We start from the raw sequence: 18,853 nt of genomic DNA, 5'->3' as shown, positions 1-18,853 counted from the left end.
TATTTCTGGTTCTAGATCCTTGAGGAATTGCCACACTGTCTTCCACAATGGTTCAACTAATTTACACTCCCACCAACAGTGTAAAAGTGTTCCTATTTCTTCACATCCTCTCCAGCATCTGTTGTTTCCTGACTTTTAATGATCACCATTCTAACTGGCATGAGATGGTACCTCACTGTGGTTTTGATTTGCATTTCTCTAATGACTAGTGATGATGAACTTTTTTTTCATATTTTTGTTGGCCACATAAATGTTTTCTTTTGAGAAGTGTCTATTCATATCTTTTGCCCACTTTTTGATGGGGTTGTTTGTTTTTCTCTTGTAAATTTGTTTAAGTTCCTTGTAGATTCTGGATATTAGCCCTTTGTCAGATGGAGAGATTGCAAAAATTTTCTCCCATTCTGTAAGTTGCCTGTTCACTCTGATGATAGTTTCTTTTGCTCTGCAGAAGCTCTTTAGTTTAATTAGATCCTATTTGTCAATTTTAGCTTTTGTTGCCATTGCTTTCGGTGTTTCAGTCATGGAGTCTTTGCCCATGCCTATGTTCCAAATGGCGTTGCCTAGGTTTTCTTCTAGGGTTTTTATGGTTTAGGTCTTACATTTAAGTCTTTAATCCATCTTGAGTTCATTTTTGTATAAGGTGTTAGGAAGGGGTCCAGTTTCAGTTTTCTGCATATGGCTAGCTAGTTTTCCCAACACCATTTATTAAATAGGGAATCCTTTCCCCATTGCCTGTTTTTATCAGGTTTGTCAAAGATTAGATGGTTGTAGATGTGTGGCATTATTTCTGACATCTCTGTTCTGTTCCATTGGTCTATATATCTGTTTTGGTATCAGTACCATGCTGTTTTGGTTACTGTACCCTTGTGGTATAGTTTGAAGTCAGGTAGCATGATGCCTCCAGCTTTGTTCTTTTTGCTTAGGATTGTCTTGGCTATATGGGCTCTTTTTTGGTCCCACATGAAATTTAAAGTAGTTTTTCCTAATTCTGTGAAGAAGGTCAGTGGTAGCTTGATGGGGATAGCATTGAACCTGTAAACAACTTTGGACAGTATGGCCATCTTCACTATATTGATTCTTCCTATCCATGTGCATGGAATGATTTTTCCATTTGTTTGTGTCCTCTCTTATTTCCTTGAGCAGTGGTTTCTACTTCTTGAAGAGGTCCTTCACATTCCTCTTTGTAAGCTGTATTCCTAGGTATTTTATTCTTTTTGTAGCAATTGTGAATGGAAGGTCACTCATGATTTGGCTTCTGTTTGTCTATTATTGGTGTATAGGAATGCCTGTGATTTTTGCACATTGATTTTGTATTCTGAGACTTTGCTGAAGTTGCTTATCAGCTTAATGAGATTTGGGGTTGAGATGTTGGGGTTTTCTAAGTATACAATCATGTCATCTGCAAACAAAGACAATTTGACTTCCTCTCTTCCTATTTGAGTACCCTTTATTTCTTTCTCTTGCCTGATTTCCCTGATCAGAACTTCCAATACTATGTTAAATAGGAGTGGCGAGAGAGGGCATCCTTGTCTTGTGCCGATTTTCAAAGGGAATGCTTCCAGCTTTTGCCCATTCGGTATGATATTGGCTGTGGGTTTGTCATGAATAGCTATTATTATTTTGAGATACATTCCATCAATACCTAGTTTATTGAGAGTTTTTAGCGTGAAGGGGTGTCGAATTTTATCGAAGACCTTTTCTGCATCTATTGAGATAATCGTGTGTTTTTTGTCATTGGTTCTGTTTATATGGTGGATTACGTTTATTGATTTGCATATGTTGAACCAGTCTTGCATCCCAGGGATGAAGCTGACTTGATCATGGTGGAGAAGATTTTTGATGTGCTGCTGGATTCGGTTTGCCAGTATTTTATTGAGGATTTTTGCATCAGTGTTCATCAGGGATATTGGCCTGAAATTTTCTCTTTTTGTTGTGTTTCTGCCAGGTTTTGGTATCAGGATGATGCTGGCCTCATAAAATGAGTTAGGGAGGAGTCCTTTTCCTATTGTTTGGAATAGTTTCAGAAGGAATGGTACCAGCTCCTCTTTGTACCTCTGGTAGAATTCGACTGTAAATGCATCTGGTCCCGGGCTTTTTTGGTTGGTAGGCTATTAATACTGCCTCAATTTCAGAACTTGTTATTGGTCTGTTCAGGGATTCTACATCTTCCTGGTTTTGTCTTGGGAGGGTGTATTTGTCCAGGAATTTATCCATTTCTTCTAGATTTTCTGGCTTATTTGTGTAAAGTTGTTTATAGTATTCTCTGATGCTAGTTTGTATTTCTGTGGGATCAGTGGTGATCTCCCCTTTATCATTTTTTGTTGTGTCTATTTGATTCTTCTCTCTTTTCTTCTTTATTAGTCTGGCTAGCAGTCTATCTATTTTGTTAATGTTTTCAAAAAACCAGCTCCTGGATTCATTGATTTTTTTGAAGGGTTTTTTTCGTGTCTCTATCTCCTTCATTTCTGCTCTGATCTTAGTTATTTCTTGCTTTCTGCTAGCTTTTGAATTTGTTTGTTCTTGCTTCTCTAGTTCTTTTAGTTGTGATGTTAGGATGGTGATTTTACATCTTTCTTGCTTTCTCCTGTGGGCATTTAGTGCTATAAATTTCTAAACAATGCTTTAAATGTGTCCCAGAGATTCTGGTACATTGTGTCTTTGTTCTCATTGGTTTCAAAGAACTTATTTCTTTCTGCCTTAATTTTGTTATGTACCCAGTAGTCATTCAGGAGCAGGTTGTTAAGTTTCCATGTAGTTGTGTGGTTTTGAATGAATTTCTTAATCCTGAGTTCTAATTTGATTGCACTGTGGTCTGAGAGACTGTTTGTTATGATTTCCATTCTTTTGCATTTGCTGAGGAGTGTTTTACTTCCAATTATGTGGTCAATTTTAGAATAAGTGCGATGTAGTGCTGAGAAAAATGTATATTCTGTTGATTTGGGGTGGAGAGTTCTGTAGATGTCTATTTGTTTCACTTGGTCCAGAGCTGAGTTCAAGTCCTGAATACCCTTGTTAATTTTCTATCTCATTGATCTGTCTAATATTGACAGTGGGGTATTAAAGTCTCCCACTATTATTGTGTGGGAGTCTAAGTCTGTAGTTCTCTAAGAACTTGCTTTATGAATCTGGGTGCTCCTGTATTGGCTGCATATATATTTAGGATAGTTAACTCTTCTTGTTGCATTGATCCCTTTACCATTATGTGATGCCCTTCTTTGTCTTTTTTTATCTTTGTTGGTTTAAAGTCTGCTTTATCAGAGACTAGGATTGCAACCCCTGCTTTTTCTGCTTTCTATTTGCTTGGTAAATATTCCTCCATCCTTTGTTTTGAGCCTATGTGTGTCTGCATGTGATATGGGTCGACTGAATACAGCACACGGATGGGTCTTGACTCTATCCAGTTTGCCAGTCTGCGTCTTCTAATTGGGGCATTTAGCTCATTTACATTTAAGGTTAATATTGTTATGTGTGAATTTGATCCTGTCATTATGATGCTAGTTGGTTATTTTGCCTGTTAGTTGATGCAGTTTCTTCATACTGTCGATGGTCTTTACAATTTGGCTTATTTTTGCAGTGGCTGGTACAGGTTGTTCCTTTCCATGTTTAGTGCTTCCTTCAGGAGCTCTTGTAAGGCAGGCCTGGTGGTGACAAAATCTCTCAGCATTTGCTTGTCTGTAAAGGATTTTATGTCTCCATCACTTATGAAGCTTAGTTTGGCTGGATATGAAATTCTGGGTTGAAAATTATTTTCTTTAAAATGTTGAATATTGGCCCCTACTCTCTTCTGGCTTGTAGGGTTTCCACAGAGAGATCCACTGTTAGTCTGATGGGCTTCCCTTTGTGGGTATCCCAACTTTTTTCTCTGGCTGCCCTTACCACGTTTTCCTTCATTTCAACCTTGGTAAATATGACGATTATGTGTCTTGGGGTTGCTCTTCTCAAGGAGTATCTTTGTGGTGTTCTCTACGTTTCCTGAATTTGAATTTTGGCCTGTTTTCCTAGGCTGGGGAAGTTCTCCTGGATAATCTCCTGAAGAGTGTTTTCCAACTTGGCTCCATTCTCCCCGTCACTTTCAGGTACACCAATCACACGTAGGTTTGGTCTTTTCACATAGTTCCATATTTCTTGGAGGCTTTGTTCATTCCTTTTCATTTTTTCTTTAAACTTGTCTTCACACTTTATTTCATTAGGTTTAACTTCAATCTCTGATATTCTTTCTTCTGCTTCATCAGTTCAGCCATTGATACTTGTGTATGCTTCATGAAGTTCTCATGTTGTGTTTTTCAACTCCATCAGTTCATGCATGTTCTTCTCTAAACTGGTTATTCTAGTTAGCAATTCCTCTAACCTTTTTTCAAGGTTCTTAGCTTCCTTTCATTGGGCTATAACATGCTTTTTAGCTTGGAGGAGTTTGTTATTACTCATCTTCTGAAGCCTACTTCTGTCAATTTGTCAAACTCATTCTCTGTCCAACTTTGTTCCCTTTCCGGCAAGGAATTGTGATCCTTTGGAGGAGAAAAGGTGTTCTAGTTTTTGGAATTTTCAGCCTTTTTGTGCTGGTTTTTCCTCATCTTTGTGGATTTATCTACCTTTGGTCTTTGATGTTGGTGACCTTCCGATGGGGCTTTTGTGTGGATATCCTTTTAGTTGATGTTGATGCTATTCTTTTCTGTTAGTTTTCCCTCTAACAGTAAGGACCCTCTGCTGCAGGTCTGCTAGAGTTTGCTGGAGATCTACTTCAGACCCTGTTTGCCTGGGTATCACCAGTAGAGGCTGCAGAACAGCAAAGATTTTTGCCTGTTCCTTCCTCTGGAAGCTTCGTCCCATGAAGGCACCCGCCAGATACCAGCCAGAGTTCTCCTGTATGAAGTTTCTGTCAACTCTTGCTGGGAGGTGTCTCCCAGTCAGGAGGCACAGGGGTCAGGGACCCACTTGAGGAGGCAGTCTATCCCTTCGTGGAGCTCAAGCACTGTGCTGGGAGATCTGCTGCTCTCTTCAGAGCTGGCAGACAGGAACATTTAAGTCTGCTTAAGCTGCGCCCACAGCTGCCCCTTCCCCCAGGTACTCTGTCCCAGGGAGATGAAAGTTTTATCTATAAGCCCCTGACTGGGGCTGCTGCCTTTCTTTCAGAGATGCCCTGCCCAGAGAGCCTTCCAATATCTTTAATACTCAAAAGCTTTGACACTCATGTCATCCTGGCATCAACATATATTTATTTATGTCCTTGACACTGACCTGGGCAAGCTAGAGTTAAACAGTTCTGCTACTCTGGAGCTTACAGCCTAGTAATCGAGAAGCATAAAAAATAAATTAGTTAAATATATAGTATGTTAGCTGATGATAATCCCTATAGGGAGAAAGAATCCAGGAAATAGCACATTAAGGTGGATGGGGAGGTTGATTCTGAGAGCATGATCAGAAATGATGTTACTGAGAAAATGAAATATGAACAAAGACCTGGATGAGGTGAAGGAGGTGAAATGGTGGTAATATCAGAAGAGACTAGCATCTAAGTATAGGGAATGGAAAAAGCCAGGGTCTTAAGAGGAAAGTATGCCAATGTATTCAAGAGACAGCAAAAACACCGGGAAGAAGTTTGTCTGCTCACCTCCTAGTTACAGTCACCTGGGTAACACGACTGCTTCATTCCTAAAGGTTTTTCTCCTGGCCCTTTAATACTGTCTTTAAAACCATCATAACTCTTGGTGATTTCAATACCAACATAAGTGCTACTTCAATACGCTGCCCTCTCAGTTCCTTGAGCTCCTTTTCTCTTATAACCTTCTCCTACTCTGCCGTCCTCAGAACCCTACTTCTTTACCCAAGTCTTAGCTTGGGTTGCTCTTAAAAACAGGTCTTGAGGAAAGGACTTGGATGCAAGTAGCTTGTTGTAAAGCCCACCTCAGAAACATTATAAGGGAATATGAAAGTGATACAGGGAAGAGAGAAACACCACTAAAGAAATGTTAATATGGGCCGGGCGTGGTGGCTCATGCCTGTAATCCCAGCACTTTGGGAGACCGAGGCAGGTGGATCACCTGAGGTCAGGAGTTTGAGACCAGCCTGACCAACATGGTGAAATCCCGTCTCTACTAAAAATACAAAACTTAGCCAGGCATGGTGGTGTATGCCTGTAATCCCAGCTACTTGGGAAGCTGAGGCTGGAGAATCACTTGAACCCAGGAGGTGGAGGTTGCAGTGAGCCGAGATCATGCCACTGCACTCCAGACTGGGCAAAAAGTGCAAATTCTATCTTAAAAAAAAAAAAATTAACATGTTGGTTACCTGTTGGGCAACTGAGGCTGAATGCCTCCCTGGGGATCCCTTGAGAAATGAGATGGGTAAGGATAACGAGGTACACATCATCTATTTCTGCCCCTTATTAACAGAGGTTTCCTCCTGGATCTTTAACTTTCACAATGCAGAAAGCCATCAGCAGGAGCATGTTTAAGCACTGTCATAGTAGATCAGCAGAGTAAGTTGTGTCCTGACATATCCCACATTTATTCTTTGATTGCTTGCCATCGTCTACTAGAATGTAAGCTTCACAAGGGTGAAAACCTTGTAAGTTTTATTCATTGATATATCCTCAACACCTAGAAAATTACCTCCATCCTGGGCAACATGGCATAACCCCATCTTTACCAAAAAAAAAAAAACCAAAAAAACAAAAAACGAAACTTCGCTGGCTGTGGTGGTGTGTGCTAAGCTACTTGGGAGGCTGAGGTGTGAGGAGCACTTGATCCCAGTGAGCTATGACTGCACCAGTGTACTCCAGCCTGGGTGGCAGAGCCAGACCTTGTCTCAAAGGAAGAAAAGAAAAGAGCAGTGGGTGCAGTTGCTCATACCTGTAATCCCAGCACTTTGGGAGGCCGAGGTGGGTGGATCACAAGGTCAGGAGTTCAAGACCAGCCTGGCCAAGATGTTGAAACCCGTCTCTACTAAAAAAACAAAAAAAATTAGTCGAGCATGGTGGCATGCACCTGTAATCCCAGCTACTCAGGAGGCTGAGGCAGATAATTGCTTGAACCCAGGAGGCGGAGATTGCAGTGAAATGAGAAAATGCCACTACACTCTAGCCTGTGCGTCAGAGAATGATTCTGTCAAGAAGAAGAAGAAGGAGGAGGAGGAGGAGGAGGAGGAGGAGGAGAAGGAGGAGGAGGAGAAGAAGAAGAAGAAGGAGGAGAAGAAGACGAAGAGGAAGAAGAAGAAGAAGGAGAAGAAGAAGAAAGGAGAAAAGGAGAAAAGAAGGAAAGAAAGAGACAGAAAGAGAGGGGGGAAAAAGAAAGAAAGTAGAAAGAAGGAAGGAAGGAAAGGAGGGAGGGAGGGAGGGAAGCAGGGAGGGAAGAAGGAAAAGAAAGAGAAACAAAAGAAAGAAAATTACCTGGCATATAGTAGATAATCAACAGGTAAATCAATGATTGGATATGTCTCTACTATTCTGGAGTCATTATCTTCTTTTTATCAACATTATTATTTCTATGCAATCAAATGCACAGACTTTAAGTGTGTACTTTGATACATTTTGGCAAATGTATAACCCCTCATCAAGATACAAAACATTCCTATCTCTCCAAAATTCCATGCCCCTTTCCAGTCAATCCTCTAGACTCAGGTGACTGCTGATATGATTTCTGGTGCCATAGCTGATGTGTGCCTGCCCCAGAGCTTAATGTGATTTTCGAAAGTTAGGCTCTGGTGTGTAGATGTCTTCCTAGGTGTGTCTTGGTGTTTGGATGTGTCTAGGTTTGTTGCTCATCTTGATCATCCTACTTAGCCTTCACTTATCATTGAGTTCTTATTTTTCATCAAATTTGGGGGATTTTCAGGCAATATTTCCTTAAATGTTTTTCTACCCATTCCCTTTCTCCACTTTTCCTAGAATCCTAATTACTCATAGGCTCAACTGCTTCTTATTGCCCTACAGGTCATTAAGATTCTTTGCATAGTTTTCCGTGTTTTTTTCTCCATGTACTTTCACTTCTATTAGTCTGTTTTCAAATTCATTTATGTTTTCTTCTGTTGTGTCCCATCTGCTGTTAAGTCTATCAACTGAATTCTCTATCTTTTATTTCAGTTCTAGGGTTTCCATTTTGTTCTTTTTTAGTTTCTAAACTACTTCTGAAGGAAAATTTACTATATCTTCATTCATTATATCCATCTTTTTCTATATATTCTTTAAATGTTTAACATGATTATTTTAAATTCTGCTAACCCAGTGTCTGAATAGTCTGTGACTCTACTATTGAGTAATTTTTCTCTTGACTATGAATGACTTCTGTGTTTTTATAACTGTTTTTTAAATTGCAGGCCGGACTTTATGTCTGAAAGACCAGTAGAGACTGAAATCTGGGGCTGGGATATGGCTTTATTTCTACTAGCACAGCTTCTGAATATGAAGTCCAGGAGTCTAAGAACTGTCTTTGTTTTTCAGACTACCCTTTATAGTTCTGCACTGTCACAGGACAAATGCCTTTGATCTTAGCATGAGGTGAATTGAGTGGGGATTTGGTTACAGCTTTTTTTAGACTCAGATCACATTTACCTACAAACACTTTGAAGATGAGTCTAGGCCTCTCCCTCTAGTAGCATCCTCAGGCCAAATGTTGCAGGACTTCGAGATTTCAAGTATGTGAGATGTTTAGCCTGCTACACCTTGAGGCTGTGAAACTGCAGGAATATAAAACTATGAAACTCCAAGACCACTTAACGCCTCAAGGCTGTGAGAATGCAGATCAGGAAGGTGAAGAATTATGTGTTCAAGAGTAGGGGATTTTGAGACTGTGAAAATATGAGATCATAAGATTGCCTTCCATTCTTTAAAATAGATGTTCTTTTTTAGAGCAGTTTTAGATTCACAGCAAAATTGACCAGAAGGTACGGAGATTTCCCACATGCTCTCTGCCCTATACACATACAACCTACCCTACTATCAGCATCCCCAACCAGAGTAGTATATTTGTTACAATTGATGAACCTACATGGACACATTATTATCACCCTAAGCTTGTAGTTTATTTCAGGGTTCACTCTTAATGTTGTACATTCCATGAGTTTGAACAAATGTATAATGGCATGTCTCCACCTTTATAGTATCATATAGAACATTTTCATTGCCCTAAAAATCTTCTGTGCTCTGCCTAATGAATAGTGATGACCCTCTTTACCCTTCCTAGCTTCAACCCCTGGCAACCACCTATCTTATGTTTTCCACTTTTCAGCCATTGCTTAATGGTGAAAGTCATCTCAGAGAGTTTGGAACTCTCTATATCCAAATCTAACACAATATCATGCAGGTCTGTCAAAGACCAGTTGCTTTTTCCTAAGCTGAATAAAGATCATCCTTCTCCAGCCGGCTTTCTCTGCCCAACCTTCTCCAATCTCAGAAACTGGTTCCATATATGAAAGTATCTTCTGTCCCTTGGTACCAGGAAGGTCTTGTTACTGACAAAGCTGGTCCCCTAAAAAATAGGATCTTTCCCTTTTGGTGTCATGAAAGCAATACACAATACCAAAAGTGTCAAGCAGTGCAGGCTTTATTCAATGGCCATGGAATTGAGAAGAAGCCTCAGGCTCATAAATCAACTTATCAGGTCATGAGAGCCAGGAGCACACAAATAAACGGCATCTTCAATGAAGGGTTTGGGCATTAACAGCAAAGGGAGGAATATTCATTTATGACTTTTCTGGGAATAGGCAGAGGACTTCTTGGAATTGGAGTGCTGCCTTCCTTTTGGTCCTTTTATAGTTTCTTCCAGTCTTTGTCATGGTGATTTTCAACTGTTATGGCAATAGTGGAAGTGTAGTTTAGCATAGAAATTAGATTATATGACGTCAGAGGTTCTTCAGATGTCAGATGACCTGCCATCTTGGATCCCACGATTTCAGTCAATTTGATCACGAGGAGGATCATCTGACTGCAGACATTCTGTTACTTAAAGATAAGTAGAGTTAAGGCAGGGTAGAAATCCAGGTAGGTCATAGAATTTACACTGGGTAACGATCTCATCTTTTGGGAATTTAGTTCTTTTAGATTTCTTTGCATTCACAGCTAATTCATATTTTAAAGAAAAGTATAATTTTTGGGTATATATAAACATTTCTTGTTTCATCAGGAAAACAGGTCTTGCACACACTCCTACATTTTAACCTGAAGTGGAAGCCAATTGTTCTTAATAATAGTTAAAATTTAGTGTAGGGAAGATGATGTATAATTTACTCCTTGTAGCCTCCTAAATGACCAAGCGTGCTTTAGTAACAAGAACCATTTTCACAAAGGGATAAAAATGACATATGGTACTTTTCCAAGACAAAGAAAGAGGAATAAATGCTGCCTTGCAGTCTAGTAATTGAAAAATGGCTACATTGCTGCTGCTGCCACTGGAAAAGCTACATCATCTGTCTAAAGTAGAGACCTCTATTGTTACGTATTAAAATAGCATTTACTATAAATGGAATTGGTTATAGGCAGTAACTGTTTGTAATCAAACTTTCATAAAGATTTTTGGTCAGTGAACTGAAAATAACCACAGATGTAGAATGCACAGGATGAGCTCTAAAATGTGTGATCCATCTTGGTCAAAGTTCTCCTTCCTTAGCTTGCATTAGCATCATAGATTTTAATGTAAATGCAGAATGGTTATCAGTCTATCAGTATGTTCTACAAATAGTTCTGAATACTTTATGGTTTAGAAATACTCTTTCAAGAGAGTGTCATCTGGAGTAATTTGCTACTATGACAGCAAAGTACTCCCTCCCCCAGGCTGGATGGAGCTAAAAGAGGTGGTTTCTCTGTATCAGAACACTAGACTGGGAGGTAAAAACATTTTAAAGTATCATTAGTCTGCGAGAATGCTTTCTTGCCCTGGCATGTCCATGACCAATCAATCATATAGTATCCCTCGACAAGGAAAAATACAATTTTTTTAATGGTTGTCATAGATGAAGACTTCTTTCCATGACATTTGTGTGTGCCAGCTGAATCAGTCTCATAATTATTTTTGTGAATTTGTTCAAAGAAAGTTTTAGTTTTATTAGAAAATAAATTTTGTGCATTCTAGGGATATTGATCTTCTAGGAATTGATGGCAGAAAAAAAAAAATACCCTTCCCAAGATGTCATCATTTTAAATGGAAATTATTGATCTATGATCAAAAAAAAAAAGAAAAAGAAATTGTTAAAAATTTTTTCTCTTATTTATTAACTTTTGTGGCGTATTAAATTGGAGTCCTTTACCCTAATTACCCATCAGCAACCCTCTCACCCAACACAAGTACAGACACATACTCTTTCTCAGCACTATGGTATGGCAGGCACTGGTCAGGCAATATTAACACCAGTACCCTAGATGAGGACTCCCTGAGTTTGGAAAGTGAGATCATTTCCCTCCGTTTCCATGGCCACACTCTTCATTCCATCTTTAAAGTATTTAGTAACAGAGGAGTAGTTTGAATATTAACACATCAGTCTGAATTTTGTCCTAAACAAAGCTCAGCATACATCTAAATAAAGGTTGTCACCAAGAAAAGTATCCCTGCAAGAGGCTTTGCTTCTGCTGTGTGAAGATTTTTGACATTTCTCACTGGGGGCAGCTTTTAAAGCCTTTGGGGCCACACTTGTTTCAACAGCAGTGATGGGACAGCACAATTTTCCATGAGTAGCAGATTTTATATTTGAGTACCTTTGTAGTGGAGAACTGTCTTTTGTTTTGGAAAGTACCTTATAGGGCACATATGGATGGAAAGATGGTCTGTGTTCCACAGCCTGCAACGGTGGAGTTCAAAGTATTTTGACTATTATCTACAGAAAGTAACATGTTTTACAACATAATGGAATCTACCACAAAATTTCACCTTACAATGAGCAACACACTTGAATATTCTCTATTTGATTCTTTTGTTTTTTCAATGCTTGTTTCTACCCACATGCAATACACTGAATATTTGTGTTGCCCTGAAATTCATATGTTGAAGCCTAAATCCCCAATGGGATGGTGTTTGGAAGTAGAATCCTTGGGAGATAATTAGGTTATGAAGGTAGAACCCTTATGACTGGACTACTGCCCTTTAAAGAGGGACCTGAGAGAGACAGAGAGAGAGAGAGAGAGAAAACAGGCGGGTGGGGGAAGGAAACTCCCTAACCCCTTCCGCCATGTGAGCACACAGCAAGAAGAGCTCAGTCTATGAAGGAAGCAGACCCTTGCGAGACATGGAATCTGCCAGCACCTTGGATATTGAACTTTCCAGGCTCCTGTACAATGAGACACAAATTTCTGTTGTTAATAAGCCACCCACTTTAGCACTTTTTTATAGCAGCCCAAAGGGACTAAGGCATCATGGAACAAACTTCTCAATCCACTAATTGGTTACTACCTGCAACTTGAAAAGCAATGGTCTAGAAGAAATCAGCAAAGCAAAGAGAAATCTAATCTGCTGTGAATAAAGAATTGACAGGAATTTGGTGGTGAAAGGAGGAGTGGGGAAAATGAGAAAAAAGACAAGTGGAAACTGAGGAGCGTGATCAGAGGTTAGACGCTAGAGAAACCAGCCAGGGAGAAATTCTCAGTGACAAAATGCATGATGACTTATAAGAGGAGGGTTAATGTTCCCTTTTCAACTACCTAGAAACAGTATTATAAGTGACTACCCCATTGCTATAAAATGTCATTAAAATTGTGCTGCATTTACAATTTTGCATTTGTTGCATTTTGGAGACATAGAATGGGGCTGTATGTGCATAAGGCAGAAGAAAAAGAACCCGTAAACTTGGCAAGACCATTCAAAGATTGAAATAGTTCAGTCAAGTAAAGCCCAGAGCAGCAGAGATCACAGAAAACAACCTCTTCCCTCTTCTGGTGTTCCTCTGAAAAAGAAGGAAGGAAGGGAAGGAAGGAAGGAAGCACGAAGGAAGGAAGGAAGGAAGGAAGGAAGGGAAGGAAGGAAGGAAGGAAGGAAGGAAGGAGAGGAGAGGAGAGGGAGAGGAGAGGAGAGGAGAGGAGAGGAGAGGGAGAGGAGAGGAGAGGAGAGGAGAGGAGAGGAAGGAAGGGAAGGAAAGGAAAAGGAAAGGAAAGGAAGGAAGGAAGGAAGGAAGGAAGAAAGGAAGGAAGGAAGGAAGGAAGAAAGGAAGGAAGGAAGAAAGGAAGGAAGGAAGGAAAAGAAAGAAAGAGAGAAAGAAAGAAAGAAAGAAAAAGAAAGAAAGAAAGCAATAGAGAGAGAAAGAAAGAAGAAAGAAAAAGAGAAAGGAGAGAAAGAAAGAATAAAAAAACCTTCAGAGATATTTCAAGGACACTGATGTTTTAGGACTTGTGGTGTGAAGACAAGTCTATTTTCTTTGGATCTCAGAGGGTAGAGTGTTTGCAGATAGCATGTGAGTTGCACACCCTTCATTTTATTCAGAGCCAAGTCAAGTGATGGAGGACAATTATCAAGCTTCATGTTTCTGTTTGGAGGAAAATGTTTCACAGAAAGCACACTATCCATTGAACTCTGTTACAATGAAAGCATCAAATACAGAGACTTAGTTCAAATCCAGGTCTCTGCTTTGCACAGACCTTCCTGAATACTTCAGAACCTAATGGCCAGCCTGCCTTTGTAAAGATAAATTCTGCAGAGCAGTCTTTGAGCTCAAATAAACAAATCAACTTTGTCTTCACTTGTGCTAATATAGGTGTCTGACGTTTGGTTTTGATATTTGGTTTCTACATAAGAGTAGAAAAAAATCTGTTGGAATCAATATTTATTCTTACCACCTCTGACCACTGTGCTGGTTTAACCCATCTAATCATCTAGTTCCTAAATCAATCTTGACCAAAGTGAGCCAGAGATCAGTAGGCTTTTATTTACCAGCTGGTGCCAACTGAAACTACTCACTGCTAGTAAATCCAGCATCCAGGAAGGCCAGGGCGAACCCAGATTGTCCATCTGGCCATCGCACCTTGACCATCAGGTTGCTCTTGCTCTTCTGTCCCAGTCTATCTAACAAGAGCTCTGCCTAAATTCTTAGGGAGACCCATCCAAAACTCCAGTCAGCTTGACTACATCCCTGAGCCCTGCTTAGCCCCTGGGTCCTCAACTCAGCTATAAGCAGGAATCCTTCCAAATTGCATGGGATCTGTCCCTTCCCCATGCCACATACACACATCCTCAACTAACACTAATTGATACCCTTCCCAAGAGCCTGGAGTACCAGCTATCATATCCCATGCCAGGATCAGATCTTCTTCGAGGCCAGCACTGGGGCAGATCAAGTCTGGGCATGATTATTTTAAAGGACACCCTTCCCCACCCCACCACTTTCAACCACAAGCTGGCCCATGTGACCTTGCTCAATTTTCTTCACTTCACCTCAACCTCCTCTTTTTTTTTTTTTTTCTTTTTCCAGAGCAGGAACCTCATGGAACCTGTTCATGCCTGAGTTTGCTCAGGGGTAAGAGTTAACATTAGGCCTTCCTTTACCTGCTTTTTGAGAATATAAGAAATACTAGACCTTTTCTATTTCTTTCTCAAGCTTTGGTAATATCTTCATAGAAACATTTTTCATGCTCATCGTGTTCTTTCAGAACAAGTCTGTTTACCTAAAGCTTCTACAGTGTGGTGGAAAAATCCAAATCTCTGACCTCTGGAGAAAGCAGCATCATGCCTCACCATAGAGGACAGCCCTTCTGTTGCAAAACCCCACACCCATCGAAAGCCCTTCCAACATTTAGCTTTCTAATTGCTCCCTTGACCTTGTCATGGGAGCTACTCAAAGTTTTTTTTTTCTTTTTCTTTTTCTTTCTTTCTTTCTTTCTTTCTTTCTTTTTTTTTTTTTTTTGAAGGACAGGTCACTCGTGCCCAGCTGGGTCTGTCAGAAACAGACCTTGGCTCCTGCAACCTCTGCCTCTGTAGTTCAAGCAATTCTCCTGCCTCAGCCTCCCAAGTAGCTGAGATTACAGGCACCCACTATGATGCCCGAATAATTTTTGGATTTTTAGTAGAGATGGGGATTTCACCATGTTGGCCAGGCTGGTCTTGAATTCCTGACCTCAGGTGATCTACCCGCCATGGCCTCCCAAAGTGCTGGGATTACAGGTGTGAGCTGAGCCACTGCACCTGGCCTCAAAGATATTTTTAGTTTTATCACTTTAGTGTACATTGTTTGCTTTAAAGGATAGATGTTTATTTTTATGCTAATATGAAACAACACATATAAAGGAACATAGCATAAGATGTTTGGTCAACACTGCAAATCAAAGTGATGGGATCCCTCTCAGATCCCTGGTACATTCTTCTATTGTAAGTACCACTTATTCACGTGCTTTTTTTTTTTTTTTTTTTTTAATTTGAGTTGGAGTCTCTCTCCAAATGCACCAGGCTGGAGTGCAGTGGTGCGATCTCGGCCTACTACAACCTCCACCACCCAGGTTCAAGCAATTCTCGTGCCTCAGCCTCCCGAGTAGCTGAGACTACAGGCGCATGCCACCACACACAGCTAATTTTTTGTGTGTTTTTAATAGAGATGAGGTTTCACCATGTTGGGCAGGCTGGTCTTGAACTCCTGACCTCAGGGGATCTGACCACCTCATCCTCCCAAAGTACTGGGATTACAGGCATAAGCCACCATACCCAGCCTATTCACATGGTTCTTCACCCTTATATTCTATATATCTTTTTTAAATGTAAGTATTTTTAGATTAATTTTAGTCTAACATTTAGTACCTCTAATAGTCTTGAAGATTATTGATAAGGCCTTGGAATAATACTATACAATAGGACATGATGACTCTCTCTCACCCATGTTACCACCTCACAGAGACTCAGATGTGAGAGAGCCAAATGTTGACAGAGCAATTGCTTCAGAATCACTGATCTGTCCAAATTTCAGGCCCCACAGACATGGAGGCATCCAGGACACCCTTTTTCTCCACAAAACTTTCTCACCAATTTTCTAAGGAGGCAATAATTCTGTTTGTGTTTGAAGGAAGAACTGTTGCTGTAGTTTAGATGTTTGTCTCCTCCAAATCTGATGCTGAAATTGGATTCCCAAAGTTGGAAGTGGTGCCTAGTAGGTGTTTGGGTCGGGGGGTGGATCCCTCATGAATGGCTTGATGCTATCCCTATGTTAATGAGTGTGTTCTCTGTCTATAGTTCAGGCATGATCTGATTGTTTAAAAAGAGCCTGCCTGGCACCTCCTTCCCTTCTCTCTTACTCTGTCTCTTGGCATGTGACCTACGTGCTCCCTCTTCACCTTCTGCCGTGAATGGAAGCTCCCTGAAGCCCTCATCAGAAGCAGATACTGGCACCATGCTTCTTGTGCAGCCTGCAAAATCGTGAGCCAAATAAACCTCTCTTCTTTGTAAATTACCCAGCCTCAGGTATTCCTTTATAAAGACATAAGACAGACTACATGGCTGTAAATACTAATTTCTAATTCAATAAGGAAAGGGAACATCACTGACCTTTTTAAAATTTCTTCTCTAAATAGAGAAGAAAGTTAAAGAGCATCTGTAGTGGTAAAAGATATACTTTTCTCAAAAACTCTGTACCTAATTAAAGAGGGTCAGGCATGGTGGCTCATGCCTGTAATCTCAGCACTTTGGAAGCCGAGGTGGAAGTATTGCTTGAGGCCAGGAATTGAAGACCAGACTAGGCAACATGGCGAAATCTCACCTCTACAGGAAAGTTTTTAAATCCTGAGTAGCCGGGACAGCAGGTATGTGCTACATAGTGGTGCAATGCCTGTAGTCCCAGCTGCTCAGGAGACTGAGGTGGGAGGATAGCTCAAGTCCAGGAGGTCAAGGCTGCTGTTAGCCATGATTGTACCACTGTGCTCCAGCCCGGGCCAAGACCTTTTCTAAAAAAAAAAAAAAAAAAAAAAAAAATTAAAGAGGTACACGACTGTCATTGTCACTTTAGTTTTCTTCCAAAAGAGCATAATCACTCTCACATGTATTTTTGTTGGAGCCCCTGCTGTTTGAGGCCACTCACTATGCCAGATTAGTTTGGGTGGCAGCATTAGTAGAAGTGCAAATAATCAGTCAAGAATCGACAAGCGGCACGACCTATTTTGCTAACGCTGACTGCAATTCATCTGTCAACGCCATTCCACTTTCCCAATGTGTGTGCTATTAACTTTGTCACAGGAAAATTAGTCTAAATGATTTCTAGAATTATTTCTGAATTTTAAGAACAGGCAACAGAATTGTATATACATGTAAGTTGACTTCTTGGAATTCTACACAGGATTCTAAAAGCATCACAGATTGAGAGTTTGTTTTCTCCCACTTTCCTAGTTGAGAAAAATTTGCACATCAGGAAGGGCTGACCTCAAATAACAAAGCAGGAGACAGTAACCCAAGGAGGAGAATCTGGCCCCACCTGCCCTTTCTTTAGAAATGAAGGTATCTACACTAAGATTTCTTCATTGCTGCCAGGACAGAGAGAAGCAGAGGGTTCAAAGGTGTAAGAGCTTCTTCCTCTATTCAGAAAAAAAAAATGTAGCAAGATGCAGGTGAAAATTACTATACAGAGAGATTTTTCAAAATTTCAAATAGTATGGCTGACTGCACAGAAGGTTCCCACAAGGTTACATCTACCTTGATGAATTCACTATACCCCAAGGTCTGGTCTCAAGCTGGCAAGTTAAGAAACTTGATTTTACTGAGTACACTGGAAGTAGCTCTGTCACCCCTCAGAGGCATCACTTGCCTTAATCAAGTTGCAGAGACCAAATGCCTGCTTATGGTGATATAATGAGAGGCAAGCATATGGGAAGTCAAGTTATTAGAGGGTTTCATGGTGCGTGTGGAAACAGAACGCAGGAGTGAGATGATATGAAAGTGAATCTCCCAGTGCAAGGTGCTTCAGGCCCTCTTGCCAGCCACAGGACTATGTCTGCTGATGGAACCATAATGTCAATTTATTGTACTGAAGCTTCCTCCTCCCTGGATAGTATTTGGATGTCTCAGCATTGACTTGAGGGATACTTTCTTTTGTCTCTGCTTTCATTATAGATCAATTCCTTTGGCTTATGCACTTACGGATAGTAACTTGGCTCTGCTCCTTCACAACCACAGCAAGCAACCCCACCTGCTGCATTTGACTCCCAAGTCCTTGAGATGGTTGTGTAGTGTATGCCTTACGTGTGTAAGCAGGGCTTACTTGCTGTGGTTCCTATGTGCTCACAGTAGCAATTATGTCAACTAATAAACCTATGAATGGGGCTGGGCACGGTGGCTCACACCTGTAATCCCAACACTTTGGGAGGCCGAGGCAGACGGATCACCTGAGGTCAGGGGTTCGAGACTGGCCTGGCCAACATGGTGAAACCCCATCTCTACTAAAAACACAAATATTAGCTGGGCATGGTGGGCACCTGTAATCTCAGCTACTCAGGAGGCTGAGGCAGGAGAATTGCTTGAACACAGGAAACAGAGGTTGCAGTGAGCCGAGATCGCACCACTGCACTCCAGCCTGGGTGATGAGAGCGAAACTCCATATCAAAAATAATTAAATAAATAACCTATGAATGGATCATTAGTGAGCACCTACTGTGTGCCTGAAACTTACGCAAAATGATGTACACAGGAAAGGTATATATTCCCAGCCCCCAAATACTTTTGTCTGTTGGTGAAGGGCAAACTACCACATGTTAAAAAAATAAAAATTGAAAAACCATAGATGGTAGAATAAAACCTCATAAGTGCAACACGAGTTTTTAGAGATGGAAGAATGAAGTTAAAGCCAAAGTGACTTTATGAAGAAAGGAGGAGTGAGCTAGATTTTGAATGGTAGGTAGGAGAAAGAATCATATGTGATTTTCCAGTCTGAAAAAGCCAGAAAGGCTTGTTCAATGTAAAGTCGGATCCTTAAATTA

At 40.6% G+C, this 18,853-nt stretch overlaps 1 long non-coding RNA gene across 2 annotated transcripts; it reads right to left on the bottom strand.

Annotated features, from left to right (window-relative positions):
• Positions 1-9,520: 9,520 nt before the first annotated feature.
• LOC108580537 lies at positions 9,521-18,245 on the bottom strand. Of its 2 annotated transcripts, none has more exons than XR_001891699.3 (2): positions 18,018-18,245; positions 9,521-9,934 (listed from the first exon to the last, which is right to left on the bottom strand). It is a non-coding gene; the product is annotated as an uncharacterized LOC108580537 (long non-coding RNA). The 2 variants fall into 2 exon arrangements; XR_001891700.3 differs by having other exon boundaries at positions 9,521-9,928.
• Between the last annotated feature and the right edge of the window lie 608 nt (positions 18,246-18,853).

The sequence above is a fragment of the Papio anubis genome, chromosome 11 (genome assembly GCF_008728515.1).
Source record: "Papio anubis isolate 15944 chromosome 11, Panubis1.0, whole genome shotgun sequence".
Lineage (NCBI taxonomy): Eukaryota > Metazoa > Chordata > Mammalia > Primates > Cercopithecidae > Papio > Papio anubis.
This window is presented reverse-complemented; position numbering and strand designations above follow the sequence as displayed.